Source organism: Typopeltis vanoorti, chromosome 5 (genome assembly GCF_054136105.1).
Source record: "Typopeltis vanoorti isolate ZY-2024b chromosome 5, IOZ_Tvanoo_1.0, whole genome shotgun sequence".
Lineage (NCBI taxonomy): Eukaryota > Metazoa > Arthropoda > Arachnida > Uropygi > Thelyphonidae > Typopeltis > Typopeltis vanoorti.
The window spans coordinates 76,606,465-76,626,492 of NC_143553.1; the positions used below are offsets into that span (position 1 = coordinate 76,606,465).

General features: G+C 36.4%; 1 protein-coding gene across 1 annotated transcript in view; it reads right to left on the minus strand.

Annotated features, from left to right (window-relative positions):
- Nucleotides 1–4,146, minus strand: part of LOC150106556 (uncharacterized) — a 95,172-nt gene extending 91,026 nt beyond the window's left edge. The window contains exon 1 of the mRNA XM_090393204.1: nucleotides 4,008–4,146. The gene's annotated coding sequence lies outside the window, so the exon portion shown is untranslated. The remainder of the gene's footprint in view (nucleotides 1–4,007) is intronic.
- Between the last annotated feature and the right edge of the window lie 15,882 nt (nucleotides 4,147–20,028).

A 20,028-nucleotide genomic window follows, 5' to 3' on the forward strand; every position in this document is an offset into this window, starting at 1 on the left:
TATACAAAGATTATTACCTAGTAGTAAAATATAATGACAAAAGATATCCTGCCAATTATGGCTTTAAATAGTGTGAGGAAGATGTCATTAGGACTTGATATTCAGTTGATGTTGCTTAGGTAATGGAATAGAGGATAAGAAGAGCAAAAAATGTTTGGATATATTAATTTAGCAAGTGCCAAGCAGATAATTATTATAATACAGACTGGATTTCATCTAGAATACAGATTATGATGACCACTTGTTTATTAGGGTATTTCATTCCAGTGAAAGAGGTTTTATTCCAAAAGGAAGGGGAGAGGGGGGGGATTAAATAACTATATTTAGAATATTAAATCCTCAACTGTATTGGTTAATTCATTCTGAAGGTTTCCACATAAGTCAAATAGTGATAAATATGTTTGTTTCAAAGGATAATTAATGCAACAACAGGTTTCTCTTATGAATATAAAACTACTCTAAGAAAATGAAGGTTTATTCAGTGTTCTATCACGTATAGTACATTAAATATCAAAGAGTATATGCAATCAAAAGAAAACTAATACAAACAGTATTACATATTCATTATGAATATGTAATACTGTTTGTATTAGTTTCATGTACATTCCATACTACTGCTGCTTTTTTTCCCCTCATCATAAATCAGTTTATAGCATGCAATCAGTATCTGTTTTTCTCTTCTCATCATTCATTGTTGCATGTCTTTAATCAAAATTACCAATAACGTTTTCCATTTCTTCCATTAATGTCTCTTTTCTTGGAAGTGATCGTGGATTACACAGACTGAACTTACGTGCTGCATAATGTGAACTTTTTCTTTTATAATAGTTCTAAACAGTGGATCATTCATTTCGTAAGCATGAGCAAAGGCTACGAACTTATTACCTTTCCATGCCATTTAGTGATTGCCACTTTTTATACTCTATAGTTATAATGATGACCCTCTTCTTATCATTAGGAATAGAGGTATTTTCATCACTTTTACATTTCTAAGACATATTTAGAATTTATATTTTGTTTACAATAAAATATTTCATCTGTTATTAAAATGGAGGATATTATGGATCCAGCTATATTTTATAGCCAAATATAGAAGGCAACTTAAAGTTTCAAAAATTTATCAGAGCTAATGAGAATATAGCCTTTGGAATTTTTATCTTGCATCTTTTAACTAGTGCAAACCAAAATAACTAACTCCCATACCAAAGGTTATATTCTCATAAGCTCTTTCGCAAATTTTTGAAACTTTAAGTTTCTTTCTATATTTGGCTATAAAATATAACTGGATTCATAATATTCTTCATTTTATTATCTTACATGTGACAAAATTAAGCCTTCTGGCTCTATATTTTAGCTATATATTACGTTCACAAAATGATACTTGATAGATGGTGTTGCTAGTCGCAAGTTGAAATTCTACAACTGTATATCTATGAATCTGTGTAAGACAAGGACTTACTGTATACTAAGTTTCTTTCTTTTTTTTTTTTTTTTTTTAAATATAATATATCAACTTTGCACCATCACAAAACCTATCACATAACAGTAGCATGCAAGGTGGTCAAGAAGAAAGAAGGAACCTGGTGATATGCTTTTTGAAAACAGCACAGGTTCAGAATCCTTGAAGAATGTGATGCAAAGGAAGCTGTTCTAACGAACAGAGGCAGAAAGTTAGCCAGAGATGAGAAAGATAATACTGACTAGAGATATGGGTATAATCAAAGATAAGGGGAAGTGAAGTGAGATCTTATGAGAAATAAAGCAGAATCGTGTTTTGGTAACACTGATGATTCTGAAGCGTGGATTATAATGCCAGAAAGTTTTTAATGAAGCTAAATGAAGTGCACAGTCATCAACAAAAATGAATGATATTTGAAGTTAGTGAAAGAAAGTCATTAAGACATAGGAAGAACTGCATGATCAAAAGTATCAAGCTCCTGGGTATTCTGGCATTGGTGTGGAAATATGAAAGGAGGAAACCATCCAACATGACACAATGAATAATCGGAGAGGAAACTGGCAATTCAACAGAAAAGGAGAAGACAAGCAGGCCTCTACACCTTATCAAGTGCTCCCAAAATGTCAAGAGCAAACACACAAGTTTCTCTAAATTTGTTCATGGTATGTGATAAGGTTGACTATCCATTACACATCAAGAGTGCAGAATTCACACTCATAATCAGCAACTAATTGGTAAGCTTTTGAATACCAAACACAGTGACCTTTTCCATTGTGGTGGTGATAATGGGAGAGTAGTTTGATGGCTGACTTTTATCCTATGTTTTATCTGAGATCCTATGCCATAAATGCATTCACATTTATGGCATAGGATCTCCACATTCTCAGGCAATGTATTACAATCACCCACCACTCTATGCGAAAAATCTACTTCTCACCCTCTTTATACAGATTCCAAGAATGGCCTCTTGTTCTCTCCTGTTCCCCCCCCGCCCCATTCTATGAAAAATTCCATTCACATTACTCTGGTAATAACCCCTTACTAACCTATATGTCCCAATTATATCTTCCCATACACAAGACTGCAAATTTCATTTCCTCAATCTTTCTTCATATTCAACATTCAAGGGACCAGTTCGTTAATGATCTGTGGACCCTTTCCAATTATCTCTTCATCCTTTTAAAACCCAGATGACCAAATCAATGCAAAGTAATTTATAGGTGACCAGATCAAGGTCTTTCACAACACAACTATAATATCCTTACTTCTATATGTCCATTGTATTGTCCTCAGAATTTTAACATGTCCCCTTTATGTTCTTATCCACCAATCATTCCTGGATCCCTTATCTCCTCTAAGATATCCTCACCAAATTTATATTATACTCTGCATCCAATCTTTGCTTCCAAAATTCTGAAATATTTTGCAACATCACACTGGCAACCCCTACTCACTTGCCCATTCACTGAATCTATTTAAATCCTCTTGCAAAGCCACAACATCTGCTTTACACTTTGTAATACTCCCCAGCTTTTCATCACTTGCAAACTAAACATATCGCCTTCAAGCCTTTTCCCAATATCTTTAACTTGTATGTTAATGATAATGAAAGGCCTTGATCAGGCCACCTACAGTACCAAAACAGACACTTAGTGCACACCACTAGTGACTTTCCTCTTCCAATATCGTTCCCCCTATACACAACTCGCTGATACCAAATGCCAATCCAGCACAATAGATATTCAACTCCATTCATCCCAGCTAATCATGTGGCAAATTAAAAAAGACTTTTGCAAAATCTATATATATATACACACACAGACACCAATGTGTCATCTCCTCTGATCTATGCACGTCACCTGGTTATAATCAGAGCTCAACAAATACACTTGCCCACTGGTACATGGCAAGAAGCTTCAGAATGAACAAAATAAATATTTTTATCTAATAAAAAAACTTCATAAACAAAATAATTTTAACTTTAACAGATGCTGCACCACTAATCACTTTATTGAGACTCCTTCTGACTCTCCTACTTTAGTAAAATCTGGCGATCACTGACCTTTCCTAAACTTTAAACCATACAATTAGAAAGCATGAAAAATTAGCTTGCATTTTTTTTTTCTAAATGGTTTTCCCTATCTGCTGGTGCAAAAATACAGGTGCTAATTTCAAGCTTTTTGTGCTCCCTCCCCCTTTTTTTAAAATACTAATTCCGTTCATTTTATAGAAGCACTTTTCCATTTATCATTATTATTTTCCTTTTTTTTTTTTTAACTTTTATAAATGCGTTTTGTTCCCAAAAACTTTCTGGTTATAATCAGGGCTCATATATATGGGCCCTGATTATAACCAGAAAGGTGGTGATTACTTTCAAAGTAATCACCACCTTGAATTTAAAAAGTCTCTGAATTAAGACACGACTCAACCAAAACGGCTTGATAAAATGAGAGGACTGGCTTAGCTTAACAACACTAAATATAAATCATAAATAATAACGTCACAAAACACCAACTGCAAATTAGAACATTTGAATGGATTTATTTACCTCTGTCCAACAGAAATTACTCTTTTAACTTAAATGGGACGCAACTCAAATATCAACACACTAAGTCATTGATTCTGTAGAAATTCTATGGTAATAATACACCAATCATAATTGAAGCATATACATCGAAAGTAGGCACACTTATTCCAATTTAATTAATGTAACAATATGCATATTTACACATAACTTATAGAACTTCGTTTCTTTTTACTGGCCATTGTTTCTAACATGCGAAACAGAACGTATATCCAAATCTACCGGTAAAAGCGACATCCAATCCAATTTCTCTCATGTGAAAAAAATAAATAAATAAAAGAATTGAAAATTCAATAAAAAATAGCCAAATTTTAAAATGTAAAAAAGTAGCCAAATTTTAATATTTACCGTCTTCATTTAAGCACGATACACATAAAAAGAACATCAGTTCTCCAAAAAAAAATCCAAAATATTGTTATTACTGCATGCAATTAAAGAAATGAGTCCAGGATGAGTAATTATAATGGACTTGAACTACGGGGTCAGATTGAAAGGAGAAGGGTCACATGGAAAGAAGAAAATAATATTTTATACGGTTATATGAGATAATTATTTAAGGCAGCATGTGAATGTGATGAAAATGATTCGGATTTCATAGTGTTAAATCTAGTTATAGGATATCAGTGGAACTTTCAGAGGCAGTCATGGTAACCACCGTGCCTCAGATTGAGAAGAGCTATGTGGTCAATATCCGGAAGATTTCCAAGCAAATAGATTCATTATTAGTATTACTACTACTACTACTATTATTATTATTATTATTATGTGACACTTCCAAAGAGATCAAAGGATCATTGAGGGAGGGCATCTAATGTACAACTCTCCGTCTCCACCACTCAATCCGCCAGCTACAGCGAACCCCATCATCTCCACCAACGCCATCTGCTGCCCACCACTACCACCACCACCATAGTATTTTCACACCGGCAAATTGTTGTTATTATTGCACTGGTACCTACGTGGAGACTAAAAACTCAACACCGAGAACTGAACAATTCATACATTATCTAATGCATCCCTGCATGAATTTATTCGATTGATAATGCATTCAAGCTGGATCTGGCAACTCATCCTTCTCGATAATCAATTTCTAAGCAAACAAAAACTCTATTCCTTACCCTTGCTAACCACATTATTACTCAATTTGTAGAGATGACGATTACAGGTATTTCCTTTACATCTATATAAAATTATTATCATCTATAAAACTCTTTTAGCAACTTAAACAATTCCATCATATCTTTTATTTTCTGACTATCAATGATCTTTTTCAATCTACAAATCCACACTCTATCGCAATAATGAGCATTCAATAGATCAGTCATATATTTTGGGCAATTGCCTCTGGGATAGGAAACCGGGACTTGAGCATAGTAATCCAGATCTGACGGTATCAAGTACTTATAAATAGGAACGATGAAAATATTATCACCACTTGTTAGTGTTTTCTTCAATAACCAGATATTTCTATGAGCTACCTTGTCCACCTTCTACTATTTCACAGACCACCCTCATCATGCCTCCTCTGATCTATCGTCAGAAGGACCACAGAAAACAATACTCAGTAGCCTTCGACTAACCAATCCTGCCCTTATTCACACGATATTTATTATATCTCTTCTTAAACTCATTCAATAATGAAGAGGTTGCAACCACCTCTAGAAATCCAATCCACACATTCACCAACCTCCAAGCAAAAAACTAGTCCTAACATCCTTGCTAACTACACTCTTGCACAGCTTCCACTGGCGACCCTTTGCTATCTTCCTTCTTGCCATGTACCAAAAAGGTATTCAGTATCAATCCTATAATAACCCTTTAATAAATTAAATGCTTCTATGAAGTCTCTATTTTTTCGCCTATCAACTAATTTTGAAGGCTATAGACTCTAAATTCATTCTCATTCCACAGACCTGCTACAATCTTGTTAATACTAATGGCATCCAGATCTGTGCCAGTAATCAACCAATCCACAGAAGAGCTCAGCCATACTCTTCACTAGAAAAAAGCCTCAAATCAAGGAAGATATACATTTACTAAATGTTAAAGTCCCATGGCAGAATACAGTCATATATCTTAGAGTAATTCTGGATAAAAAACTACAATTCACCAACCATATAGAACACATACGTTCAAAGACATCCAAAGCAATAGCGCAGCTCTACCCCATGATCAACAGAAAAAGTAAATTCGATACTCAGAACAAACTGCTCATATACAAGATGGTAATACGCCCAGTCATAACTTATGAATCTCCTGCTTGGAGTCATACTTCTAAAACAAATATTCAAAAGCTGCAGAGAATACAAAACAAATGTCTGAGAATGAGTTGGGATGTTCCGTGGTTCATCAGAAACTCGCAAATTCACAGAGACGTCAGCATTCCCTACATTACATCTCTTCTTCATGACCTAGCCGAAAAGTTCTTCAATAAGACAATTAATCATCCGAACCCACTGATCAAACAAGCATCAGACTATAATGAATCAGGTTTCTACAAGTACAAGACCCAGGTCAATTCTATGCTCAGCTGAACACAGTTAATCTCACTGCCCTTTCAGGGCGAGCTTAAAGCTCAATAATTCTCCACCCAAAGAACTTTCCTTTTTAGATGGAGGGGAATATGAAAAGCATTTATGCTTCACCCATCAAGTCAGTACCGTTATGCGTTATGCCAGTAATCAAGGTGTGGCCTAATTAAAATGCTTATTGAGCCTTGGAGGTTCAAATCTAGTCGCCGACCAGAGGAAATTTTTCTAAGCCTTTTTCGACCGGTTCCGGAGTTAGTCGATCTCTAGACGGTCTAGCGGTTTTTCGTCCCGTAAACTCAAGAAAATCGACCGTCGAACTCGTACTATTTTCAGATATTAAAAATATTGTGTTAGGGTTAGGGAAGACGAAATGGTGGTACTAGCTTGCCGCCTTCTTCACTGCGTACCGATGAATCAGTGATAGCCTTGGGCCAGCAATATCTCTGATTGGGTACCAGTGGATATTGAACTGCCCACTCAGTCTCAAACGTTAGATAGGGTAAACGGCCGCACCTATTCCCTATACGGGAACAAATAGGCGTTAGCTGATAGCTATAAGAGAACAAAACTTCCTACAAAGGAATAAAAAGGCGTTAGCTCATTATTATTATTATTATTATTTATTCACATAACTGTCACACATTCAAAACAAGCTTTAAACAATATTATATAAACAACAAATATTATTTAAACAACAATTTGCCTGGTGATACCGAACAATTCCGATTCTACCCAAGAATCTAAGAATAGTCTGTCAGGTAGCTTCGTAAAATATGGAATGTTCCAAGTAATGCCTATTTTTTGTAGGTCATATGGGGTCACTTCGTTGATGTTTAATTGCTGTAAATAGTTGGATAGCTTCTTTGAAGTTGCACCAAGTGCACCGATAACTATTGGGATGACTTTGGTGTGTTTAAGCCACAGTCGGCCAACTTCGATATTTAGTATTTTTTTCCATTTCTTTGTTGTTAATGTTGTTATCACTGGGTACTGCAATATCAATAATCCAAACCTGTCAATGTTCGATAATTGTGATGTCAGGTCTATTGTGTTCCAAATGTCGATCAGTTTGTATTCGAAAATCCCAGAGAACTTTTGCTGTTTCGTTTTCCAATACTGTCTTTATTTTATGCTGCCACCAGTTATCAGAAGTAGGAAAGGCATATTTTTGCATACATGCTAATGAATTATTTTGGCCACTTGATCATGGCAGTATTTATAGTCAGTTTGAGCTATCTTGCTGCAGGCACAGATTAGATGTTTTACAGTCTCATCTTTCTGATCGCATAATCTGCATTTACTGTTATTATTGATGTTCAAAATTTTGCTTTCATTGCATTAGTTTGTAATGCCTGTTCTTGAGCTGCTAGAATATATCCTTCTGTTTTTTTTTTTTTTAATATGTCCATATTGTAGCTATTGCCACGTCCTGTTTACGTCACTTTTGTTCTCAGTATCTCTAAGAAATTAACCATGCAAAGGTTTATTTTCCAGAGCACTTATCGGTTATTTTGCTGTTCCTTTTTATAATCGGATTTGTTTCCTGTTGATTTAAGAAGGTTTCTCGTGTAACTGCTTGAAGCATTTGCTCAGAGTTATTGTCGATGTAACTTTTCAAGCTAATTTCTTCTTCTTCCATAGGCTGTCTCACTTGCAGCAGACTCCACCCACCTATTCTCTTTGGTGGGTGCAACCGGTCAACATCACTTCGTGATGTAATGCATGATGCATAGTCATTAATTTTCTAGTTTTGCGGTCCAGCTTGTCCAGGTCTTCTTTTGTCCAATCTATTATGCCAGTTCTGTATCGGATCACTGGTATAGCCCAAGAATTCAGTTCTCTAATTGTGTTTAATCCATTTAGTTTTGTTTTCAGAATATTTCTAACTCTTTCGGTGTGTTCTGCTGCTACCTGTTGTTTAACGTTCGAGTAGAGAATGCCACTGGCGTCTAATATTCATAGGTATTTATAGTGTTCATCAGTGAAATTGCTTTTATATATTTTTCTTGATCAAAATTAAAATTGCTAGTGCCATTAATTTTTCCTCGTTTAATATATAAAATTGCGCATTTATCTAAACCAAATTCGATTTTGATGTCCTGACTAAAAATGCGAACTGTGTTCAGTAAAGAATCTATTTGCTAGGCCAATTTTCTATATTCCTTCAGGTCATCCATATACAATAGATGAGAAATTTTAATATTACATTTAGGAATTTCATATCCAAGTTTTGTTTTGTTCAGAATCATAGATAAAGGTATCAAAGAAATGTTAAAAGGCAGTGGTGACAAGGAATCACCTTGGAAAATTCCACGTTTAATGCTGATATCTCCGCATCGTTCATTATTCACTATTAAGCTCAAGTTGTTTTCCATGATTTCATAGCAGCCACTAGAAAGGAACATATGTTTTTGTTAATTCCAAATATTTGTAGTGATTGTAGCATCCAGGAGTGTGGCAGGGAATCGAATGCTTTCTTATAGTCTATCCATGCCATGTTTAAGTTAGTTTTTCGAATTTCTAAAAATCATTTTATTATTAAGGATCTGGTCTTTTGTTCTTCTGGATTTTTGAAAATTGCCCTTTTGTTCAATCGGATAAATCTGATTATTTTGCTATGATTGCAGTGAACAGCTTTAGCATAGTTGGTAGGCATGTTATTGGGCGATAGTTACTTGGGTTTGCACCCTTATCTGAAGTGAAAAGTGCGCTGAGATATCCAATCTTCCACTGATCCTGACTGCAACAAATAATTAAATTGTTCTGACATGCGATAATGTAGATTGGTTAGATGCTTTAACCAAAAGCAAAATCCATGCAGTTCGTCTTTGCCAGATGCACTCCAGTTTTTTAATTTTCTAGGTTGTGCGCTGACAATTTCTTTAGTGATAATGACATTTTGAATTTGTTTTTGTTTCATTTCTGATTCTTCCTTAATCCATGAGGCATCTTTATTGTGTTCGATAAGATTACCCCAGATTGTCTTCCAAAATTTGAGTTTCTTCATTTTCTGGGGAATGATTGTATGCATTTGCATTTCTCTGGAGAGACTGAAAGAACTGACGTTGGTTCTGCCGAAATTGCATATTTTGTGCATATGCAATTGTACAAAATATTTTTGCTTCTATCTTTTAATTTTCTGTGCAATCGCTATAATTCTTTGTTTTAGCTGTTCAGTAACTTCAGTAATTGTTTTGTTGGCCAAATTATATGTGTTATTCAGTTTGTTTTTGATGTTATTATTTTTCAGCCCCCCCCCCTTCTTTAAAAATCTTCAAGTTGCTCAAATCAGCTCGAAGTTTGTTGACTTTTCGTTCCAGCTGGATTTTCCATGGTGCAGATTGTTTTATCCTCGGCTTTTGTCCTTGCAATTTGCAACCAAGATTCACTTTAATAATCAGCTGTGCTGTATAGTAGCTCATTTGTTTCCTATATGCTGTTTGTTGTGATGGTTTTAATCACAGTATATGCATCTGAGAGGAGCTGTTTTAGCTTAGATTTATGGAAAGCTTTTGCTGGTGGTAGTCTTACGGTCAGTTATGGAGTTCATATGTTCCAATATCCCTGACTTCGTTTTACACTGCACTTCTGTAAAAACATTCTGAGGTATGTTTTGTTATTGAATTCCAAAGTTTGATATATCTACCTCCTGGTGATTTGCTGCTAGTGGTGTTGTTGGTTTATTAAATAACTCTTGAAGCTCTAGTTCAGTAAATATTTTGTTATTACAGAAAATGAAATTCTTTTGGTCCATAAGGCTTTGTTCTGTTATTGCAGATTCTGGGAATTTTTGTTTCCAAATTAAGTGCATAAACTTCTAAAACCTCGTTTTCCTAGTGTTGATCTGTAAAAATATTTCATAACTTCTCTGTTTACTTCTAAAGGTCATTTTTAACGTCTGGTTTCTTCCAGTCACTTTTCAGCTTCCTGCCCTGATTGCCCAGCAAAGAGAGTTGGGTCCTGTAGCCCATTTGTCACCTGATTCCCAGGATCCCCAACATCTGATGCAGTCCTTGATGTCCCGGGCGTCTACTGATCCAATATGGATCTCTTCTTACTTTTCACCATTATGCTGGGGGACGGAATACCATTAGTCTAGTTCCTCAGTTGAGACCTGGCTGACAAGGGTGGCCCTGCTGGCAGCTATACAACTGCCAGAATAGCTATCAACATCGCTGAAGCATGCAAGCTCCACAGCCACGACAAGGCCGTGTTCCTTCGGGGGGATCATAATAATAATAATAATAATAATTATTATTATTATTAATAATTATTCTAGTTTAAATTTTAAAAATTTTAAAACATAGGTGAAATTGAAATTTATTTCACACAATAAGATATGGTGTTAGGATTAGACAACAGAAGATGGAGCACTTGTTTTACCAGTCTCTTTATTGAATGCTGCTTAAAATCATTGATCGGCTTGAGTCTGATATTGCTCATTGGTCAGTGGTAGAGACTGCAATGCCCCCCCCCTTTTCTAGAATTTATTCAAAACTTGTACATATTTCTTATTGAAACATGAGTATTATTCAGAAAGAAAGCAAAAGGCAGGTTATATAGTATTTTTATTTATTCAAGTCTAGTCGCCGATTGGAGGCAATCGGCGACTAGACTTTTCTAAGCCTATTTTCGGCCGGTTCCCAAGTTAGGCGATCTCTGACACGGGCAAGCAGATTTTTTCTTCCCAGAAACTAGGGTTTTTCATCCCGTAAACTCAAGAAAATCGACCGTAGTACCCACATTATTTCAGTCAGTAACATATCCTGTTAGTGTTAGATACCAAGATATGGCAGCACTTGTTTGCCAGCCTCTTCATTGGTGGCTGCCTATATTTAGTGATAGGCATAGGCCAGCTATCTGTGATTGGTTACCGGTGGAGAACTGCCCACTCAGTCTCCAAAAGCAAGATAGGATATAAAGGCCTCGCCTTACTCTCTATAAGGGAATAAAAGGCATTAGCTGATTTATTATTATAATTTTTATTTTATTCTTTTGCTATATTTTAAAAACTGTTAAAACATATAAGAAAAATTAGAAACATGAGTATTATTCAGGAAGAATGCAAAAGGCACATCACATCGTTCAAAATATGAAACACAATACTAAGTCCTACAAACAAAAACTCTAGTCCTTACCCTTCCATGTGTCTCGAACTGAGCAGGCTTATCTCAAAGTTTTGGGAGCTACATCATGAACTGTTTATATATTTTTAAACTTCGAATTACAAAACTGTGCTTGATTTTCTGAAACTTTAAGAGTGATTTCTCCTGTTTGTCAGTAGAGTCTAAAGCCTCTGTCTACGTTCAGTCTATACTTTTTTCATTTACAACATTTTCATATGATATTATCAAGCTCTCTCTCTCTTAGAATCAGTGAGTTTTGAAGGTTTTAGCTTAGTGTACAGTTGAAGTACGTCGACAAAATGAATTCTAGTTTGCGTTATGATGGCTGCAGTATAACTATTTGGGGGGAGGGCATTTATGTCAACACAGGAAGAAGTGACTCTGTTTTGGACTATCTCTTTCCTTGTGTATGACTATACATGGGGTTCGATTCTGCACTGATAATAGACCTAATTGTCGTGCTTTGTCGTTCTTGTTGTTATTCGTATTCATATTTCTATTTAGGTCACATATGACTTACAGGTAATAATCACTATTACTGTCAGGTAATAATAATAATAATTAATTAAAGGCAACATTCACTATTAATGGCTTCAAAAAGTTGATTAATATTAGGAATTAAGCCATTACAATATTGGCTGCTAATAGAAAAGCAAAAAAAAAAAAAAAGGAACTTTATGATGGTGGAGATGTGTAAAGCAGCATGATTACAATATACACAACTCTACTACACCATGGAGGTGTCCTGCGGTATTTCGGACCAATTAGATAGAATAACGTCTTGGTAATCAGCGATCTAACGTTGCACTGGCGTCGCCTGGCTGATACTACGTTTCATTTGATCCCACAAATGAGCGATGGAATTCGAATGAATCAGAAGTATCAAAGGACCGGGAGAGCACAAGGAATGATTGACGATGCTCTTCGAACCATAATTGCAGAGTACCAGGCTTGTGACATTCTGAATGAAGAGAATCATGATATAATAGTGTTTCATTCAGAGTTTAACATGATCTGCCATTCCCTGAGCCAAATTTGCTCATCAGATAATATCAAATTATTACTTACTGTTGTATATTCCATAATTATAAAATAATTATATATTCTAATAGTTGTTAGTTATTTATCTTGTGCTAATTCTTTGTAGAATGTACATATCCTATGTAAACTGTGCACGGAAACTGGAACTTAATCCGTTTGTGTAAACCATTGCCAAGGATTAGCCAGTATAACAGAAATCAAGTGCTGTGATAAATTACGAAGTTATTCGCCAGTGTACATTTTGGCGCGAAAATGGGAGAGAAGAGACATGCGCTTTTGATATAGAAAGAAGAACGAAGCGGAAATTGGTTGAACCGATTGGAAGAGACAAGGGAGCTCTCTGTTGTTTGACTTACCATTTCTCGGGCTTTTGTTCGTATCCGGAATTCTATTTCCTCGTCCAGTAATAGTGAAGGGCAAGAGACATGACAAAGATTGCCAACGAAATCTGAAGGATAGTCAATTTAGAACAAGGAGGCATGTGTTACCGAGCCAACCAAACCGCTACTTAAAACCAAGGTTCTTTCGTACTAATGTGAGCTGAGGGAGAAAGCTATTAAGAAGCAAAGAAGTGTTTTCGAGAACCAGTAATAATAGGCAAAGTATACCAATTGTTCCGGTAAGGAAATCCTTTCTATGTTTTTTGTAAACATACTAAAAGGGAAGCGCATTGCCATAATACCAGTTCAATTCTGAACGTATGATTTCGTGAAGCTTATTCCAAGAGAACGTGATAAAGTTAGTGACTGATTTACTAAGAATTAGAGTAATAGGTTGATTAGGACTCTAGAAATTCCTTGGTGTGTGTATTTAGCGAAGTGTGTTTTATATATCCTGAACAGCTAAACAGAGTCAATATTTGAAGCACATTGAATAGATAACCGTTGTCTAAAAAGAAATTTGTGCTTAGAAAGCTTTTAACAATAAGAAGGGTAGAAATCTATATGTAAAAAAAATCTAACTGTGCTCAGTGTACTCTACAATGAAGTTATTATTGTCTCAATAAAAACTTGTTTATTTCATGATCATATTATTTATGTTTAGAACTTCTTGGATTAATGTAATTTCATGTGTTAATGTATTAAATGTTTCCATTTGTTTTGAATCTTGTGCTTGCCTGATTTCATTTCATTGCACCGTGCATTTAATAGTTCGAATCTTAGCGGGAACCTTATTTAATGAGAAAGTAATATAAGGCTAGAGAACCATGACTGCTATATAATTGTCTAAGGAGAGTTTCGATCTGAATTACATTATATAACATTGTGCTTGCTGATGATTGATTCCACAGTATTGTTCATACAAATGTGAACGCAGAGTGGAGCAGTTAAAAATAAATTTTCTTTGTGTTCAAAAGTGGAGTCAGTCAACAGCCAGAACACACAACGGAGAAGAAAGACGTCACAACAAGTGCAAATCAATGTGGCCACATTGTCACGATGTGAGAAAATACCTGGTCTGAAAAAAATATCCGGGTAAGAATTAGCAGTCGACACGTGTTCAGTTCGAGATGAGAGGACCCAGTAATGTCCTTGAGAACAAATTCACATTATTTGTTTTCGTGGTAAAGATATCCATACCAGGATATCTTTACCATTGACCTGATTCAGCCAGACGTGCAGTCTAGTTGGTCAGAAGTTATTGATTTAGCTCATGATTGCTTGTGCATGAAAAAAAAAAAAAAAACACTGTTCTTGCCAAAGTATTTATGACAATATTTTAGACAATATTTATGACAATTCGATACCAACTACAATTGGTAAGGTAAAAAGAAAAGAACTTCATCATGGTGCAGCTATGTAAAGTATTATAAGTACCATACATTTGGTAGTAAAAAAAAACTCATTTTATTATCATAATTTATACACGAGAATAAGAAAGTCATTTCAACTCTTGTGGCTAACTGCATATGTGACAAATGGGGAACACACCGATTCCTTTGCATTCTTCTACATAACGTATTCTTCAAGTTCGTAAAAATTTTGGCAGTCCATCTTCATGCTGGTTCACATATACCTTGCAGAAAATCTTGAATATGAAAAATAAGAAAATATTAACAGGCTATACTGTAATATAAAGAATAAATTGCACTTCATACTTTATCTCCCATTTCATTATGATTACTTTCATGTATTATTTGAAAATTGAATAATGACATACTGTAAATTATTAAATATTCAATATATCTGTTCTAAACAAGCTATTCATTTGAGAACCTCAATCTTGAAGTCAAATTCTCAGTGTTGAAGTTTGAATTCTATGTTGATCAAACAAAGAGGGAGGGAGAAAGAGAGAATGCACTTCTCTTATATTTCCCCTAAATGCATGGGAAAAAAGATTAAAACCTAGCTTATAAAATTGCTTAGTATCTTTAACATAGTATACCCAAGTTAAAAAAACCTTCTACATATATATCGGAGCTTACTCCATCAACTAACGCCTTTTTATTCCCGTATATAGGGAGTAAGCGAGGTCGTTTTAGTCCCTATCTAACTTTTGGAGACTGAGTGGGCGGTTCAATCTCCACTGGTACCAATCAGAGATAGCTGGCCTAAGGCATTCACTAATTAAGTGGCACGCAGTGAAGAGAGACGGCTCAACAAATGCCACCATCTCATGGTCCGTAACCCTAATACTCGTATTTAATGTCTGAAATAATATGGGTTCTACGGTCGATTTTCTTGAGTTTACGGGAAGAAAAACCCGAGTTTCCAGGGGGGAAAAAACCGCTTGCCGGTGTCAAAGATCGACTAACTCGAGAACCGGGCGAAAATAGGATTATAAAAATTTCTTCTAGTCGCCGACTAGATTCGAAACCCTAGGGTTCTTATCACTTGAGCAATAGAATTACCCATTTGTCTGGATTTACCCAGGTGCCAGCGGTAATACCAGCCATTCTAGTTGCAGGATTGTCCACAAATGCTCCTTAGACATCGCCTGAATACATGGATCTGATGCTTGCTCTAAGGCATTCCAGAGAGATTCGATTGGATTTAAATCCAATGAACTTGGGGCCACTAGATTTTCCCCCAAGGTCCCACACCTTTCGTTCTCAGATGCTGCTTGAACCTCCGACATTTAAACTGGATGTAATTTGTGCCTCTGTTGCCTTGTACGAGCCTCGACAGTCTAAGTCGACCCACAGTCATTAATGGCTTGTGGTTAGCCACCACTTGCTCTCTTTCTCTGGGCGCTGATACGTCCGTTGGTGTATACTCGCGGTAGACCCTTGATATGGTTACCCTCGAGAACCCTAGGGTTCTTATCACTTGAGCAAAAGAATTACCCATTTGTCTTGCGCCGATAATACGACCACGATCAAAGTCACTAAATTCGCCACATTTACCCATGTTCGTCGATTGCGATACACTGTTGGGAAGCCCCAATCTCTTTCTATTTACTCTCTGAGTTTGGTTTGGATACGTTTCATTCTATTCAGGGGATGCCAGTGCCAACTTACCATCACCCCTATCTTTAATATTTTGTCTGTTGAGTGTATTTCAGCACTTGACTAAGGCCACCCTCGAAGTTGGGTAAGAGCGTGGATATCAAGGATGTAGTGGCTAGATTTCTCATTTTAGAGAGTGGTGAATGAATGGAATGGGTTGCCTGAGTCACTTCGTCTATTAATGGTTTCAAGAAGAGGTACGATACATATTGTGTTAATAGTTTAGGTGTTCCAAGATGATTCTTAGGACTCCATGGAGGTGACCGTGCAATAATAATTTCTAAGGTACGTATATGAAGTTTTTATTTGTCAGTATGAGAGATATCGTGCGAACGTTAATGCTTGGTGAAATGCTTAGGTTTTATAATGTCTTCAGTACAAACAAACTGGGTTTTTATAAGGAAAATGGAATAAACTATCCTCGTTTTTCGTGACGCATTATTATGAAAAAAGGTAAAAGAAAGAGCAAGTTAGCTTTGGAGAAATTGCCTTTTGTATGTGAATTCCCTCCGCAATGCAAATTTATCTTACAATAATTTGGTTGAGCTATCGTTTATATAATCCTGTTGCTCTAGAGACTGACATAGAATTTTAAACAATGAAATTGTAAAAGCATCTCTCTACGTCTCCAATAAATACGGTATAGACTCTCCATAGGTAGTGAAATTTATTGTTATTATTATTATTTCGTGACACCTCCAATTAGTGCGAATACTCATCGAGAATTCGCACTAATTGGAGACACCTACCCTACAATTCTCCGTCTCCACTACTATATCAAACCTCTACTATCATCATCTACATCAATGTCATCTACTGCTCATTACCACGACTGTATCTTCAGCTAACGCCTTTTTATTCCCGTATACGGGGAGTAGGCGAGGCCATTTAGCCCTATCTAACTTTTGGAGACTGAGTGGGCAGTTCATTCTCCACTGGTACCAATCAGAGATAGATGGCCCACGGCTATCACTAATTAAGCGGTACTCAGTGAAGAGAGACGGCTCAAATGTGCCACCATTTCGTGGTCCCTAACCCTAACACAATATATTTAATGTCTGAAATAATGTGGGTTCTACAGTCGATTTTCTTGAGTTTACGGGACGAAAAACCCGAGTTTCCGGGAGGAAAAACCAGCTTGCCGTTGCCAGAGATCGACTAACTGTGGAACCAGTCGAAAAAAGGCTTAGAAAAAGTTCCTCTAGTCGCCGACTAGACTCGAAACTAAGTCTTCCTTCGTGCGGCCACGCGCCGTGGTATGCAAACGCCACAACCACGGAGCTACACAGGCTCCTGACTGGTATCTTTTGTCTGTAAATTGCGTTATCTGAAGGGCCTATTTGTCTGTATGCGGGATGAAAATCCGGAGTTTCCGGGAAAAAAACCCAGCTAACTCTATATGAGATCGACTAACTCAACTTCAATTGAAAGAATCCACGACAAAAATCGAACTTAAGCCTTTTCCAATCGAAGGGCGCAACGTACCGTCGTTCTTCCAATTGCGCTACGGAGGCACTTATATATCCTACGTAAGTAGAATTAGTTTCGCAGCTCAGTCCGTTTCGACGAAGCCTTTTGCTTGGAAAGATTTGCGTTTGAATCCCCACTAAGTAAGAACCTTTTTCAGGTGAGAGATAGTCTTATAAGGTGGTGGCTGGACTGTTCCTTCTGGAAACTAGGGTTTCATCCAGGAACCAGACAAACCAGCTAGGATAACACGTGCAATTTTCACTCGTGTGTGTGTGTGTGTGTGTGTGTGTAGAAAGTTATTTACCTTGGGTATAATATACGTTAAAGATACCAAGCTATTTTAAACCTGGTTTTAATCCATTTCCCAAGTAAGCAAACAGACAAGAAAGTCAAGTTTGTGCCTGCAAGTAATGCAAGTTTGGGTGACCCGCACGTAATGCAAGTCTTGGGCAACTCGTGGTAAAGGCGGAATAAGATCTGATCGCTATTCTTAATATTTACCCTTAATGCAAAGTATATCTCCTTGAGATGTATGATGCTATGCATTAAAGGCAAGGGGCCACTACCCAGACCTGTTTCGACCTTTATTGAGGTTTCTTCAGTGAGAGCTAGGCTTAGAAATACCAAGGTTTAAGTAATACAGAGCGTATAAGTATTTTACCAAAACGAGTTACCATAAGGTGCTCTGACCTTATTAAATAAAAATCTCAGGATGAGAGATAGATGTAGAAAGTTTTTTTTTATCTTGGGTATAATATACGTTAAAGATACCAAGCTATTTTAAACCTGGTTTTAATCAATTTCCCAAGTAAGCAAACAGACAAGAAAGTCAAGTCTGTGCCTGCAAGTAGTCATGAGACGTAGTCAGTTATAAAATTATGGTTAAAAGGCAAAGATACGTTTCGGGTGTGCACCACAGCTTTTCATATTTCGCCTGAATACAATCTATTACTATTTTCTAAACGTTATTCAATTATCTCTTTGTGATTATGAGTCTCCTAGATGAGTCATTGACTCCATGAGGTCTTGTTTAATAATAATTATAGTAATAATAACATAACTGGACTACCATTATGGCGTGTTTATTTTTGTGGTTATTATTATTATTATTATTATAATAAAACAGATGTCAAACGGGTTATCGCAAACTATTCATTGTAAAAGAGTTTATGACTGTGGGCTCATTAGATTAGGTGTCCTCTTATTTCTAGATTTACGTATGAGCTATATATATATAGACAACTTACAGGCTCACGTTGTTACATGTGCCTCGAAAAAGCTATTAAACGTAAACTTTACTTAGCAGAGAGGAAGCTGTTAGGTTATAATTTAGGGGTTACAGCAACATTAATTCCAACCCTGCATCTTACTAATCTATAATATACATACCGGCCACTGAATTAGAAACATTTTTTCATGCATAAGCAAGTGTAGATCCTGTAGTAATGTAGTGCCAGTACAGATCCTGTTCAATTCCCTGCGCATAGTTCGGATAGATGTAGGTCGGGAATAGCCTTCATTAAATGCTTTAGTGAATTGCTGCATACAGGAAGTTCTATTTGTCCCTACAAACTTCTCAGACGATGGCGATCTCGTTCCTGACAGACTGTCTTCAGTCCACAGTTACGCCTCTTAGACAAACAACGAGGGTTATTTTCCTGCTGATTAAATGCCCGAGATATCCAGTCAACGCTACTGTTTTCAATATCATGACTTCAGCCAGACAGGTACTTCCAATAAGCCCTTTATCGAACTCCCAAAGATCCTTTGTTTTTCAAAGTGGAGATCAAAACTATTGACGATTATTGACCGGCGCTATTCTTAAATTGTTGCCTAGAACATATGGTGACGCACATGACCAAGTATTTTGCATATACACTGACGTTTACGTCGTAAACATCACGTTTAGTGCGTAATAGAGACTGTGAATAGGCCAATAATTGGACCATCAGTTTAACAGTGCAAGGTCTTCGAATTTATAGGCAAGGTTGGGATGCAGAGTATACAATTAATGGGAGTTTTGAAGAAGGTGGAGGAAATAAGAGATGTGGGAGTGATGGTGGACAGAGCTTTGAAGTTTAGGGGTTACATTGCTTAAATTGTAAGAACATCTCAACGCATTATAGTATGATGAGAACATTGACATGCAGAAGCAGAGGTTCTGGTTCTCTTGTATAAGGCTTTGATTAAGTCACAATGGGCTACTCTGCACAGACTTGGTTTTCAGGGGGATGTATTGGAGAAGGTCCAGAGAAAGTTTATGAAGTTAGGGTTAGGTCGAAGGAATATCAGATACCAGGAGAGATTGACGAAATACAACTTGCAGAGTTTTGTGAATAGAAGAAGAGGAGATATGATTGAGACATAAG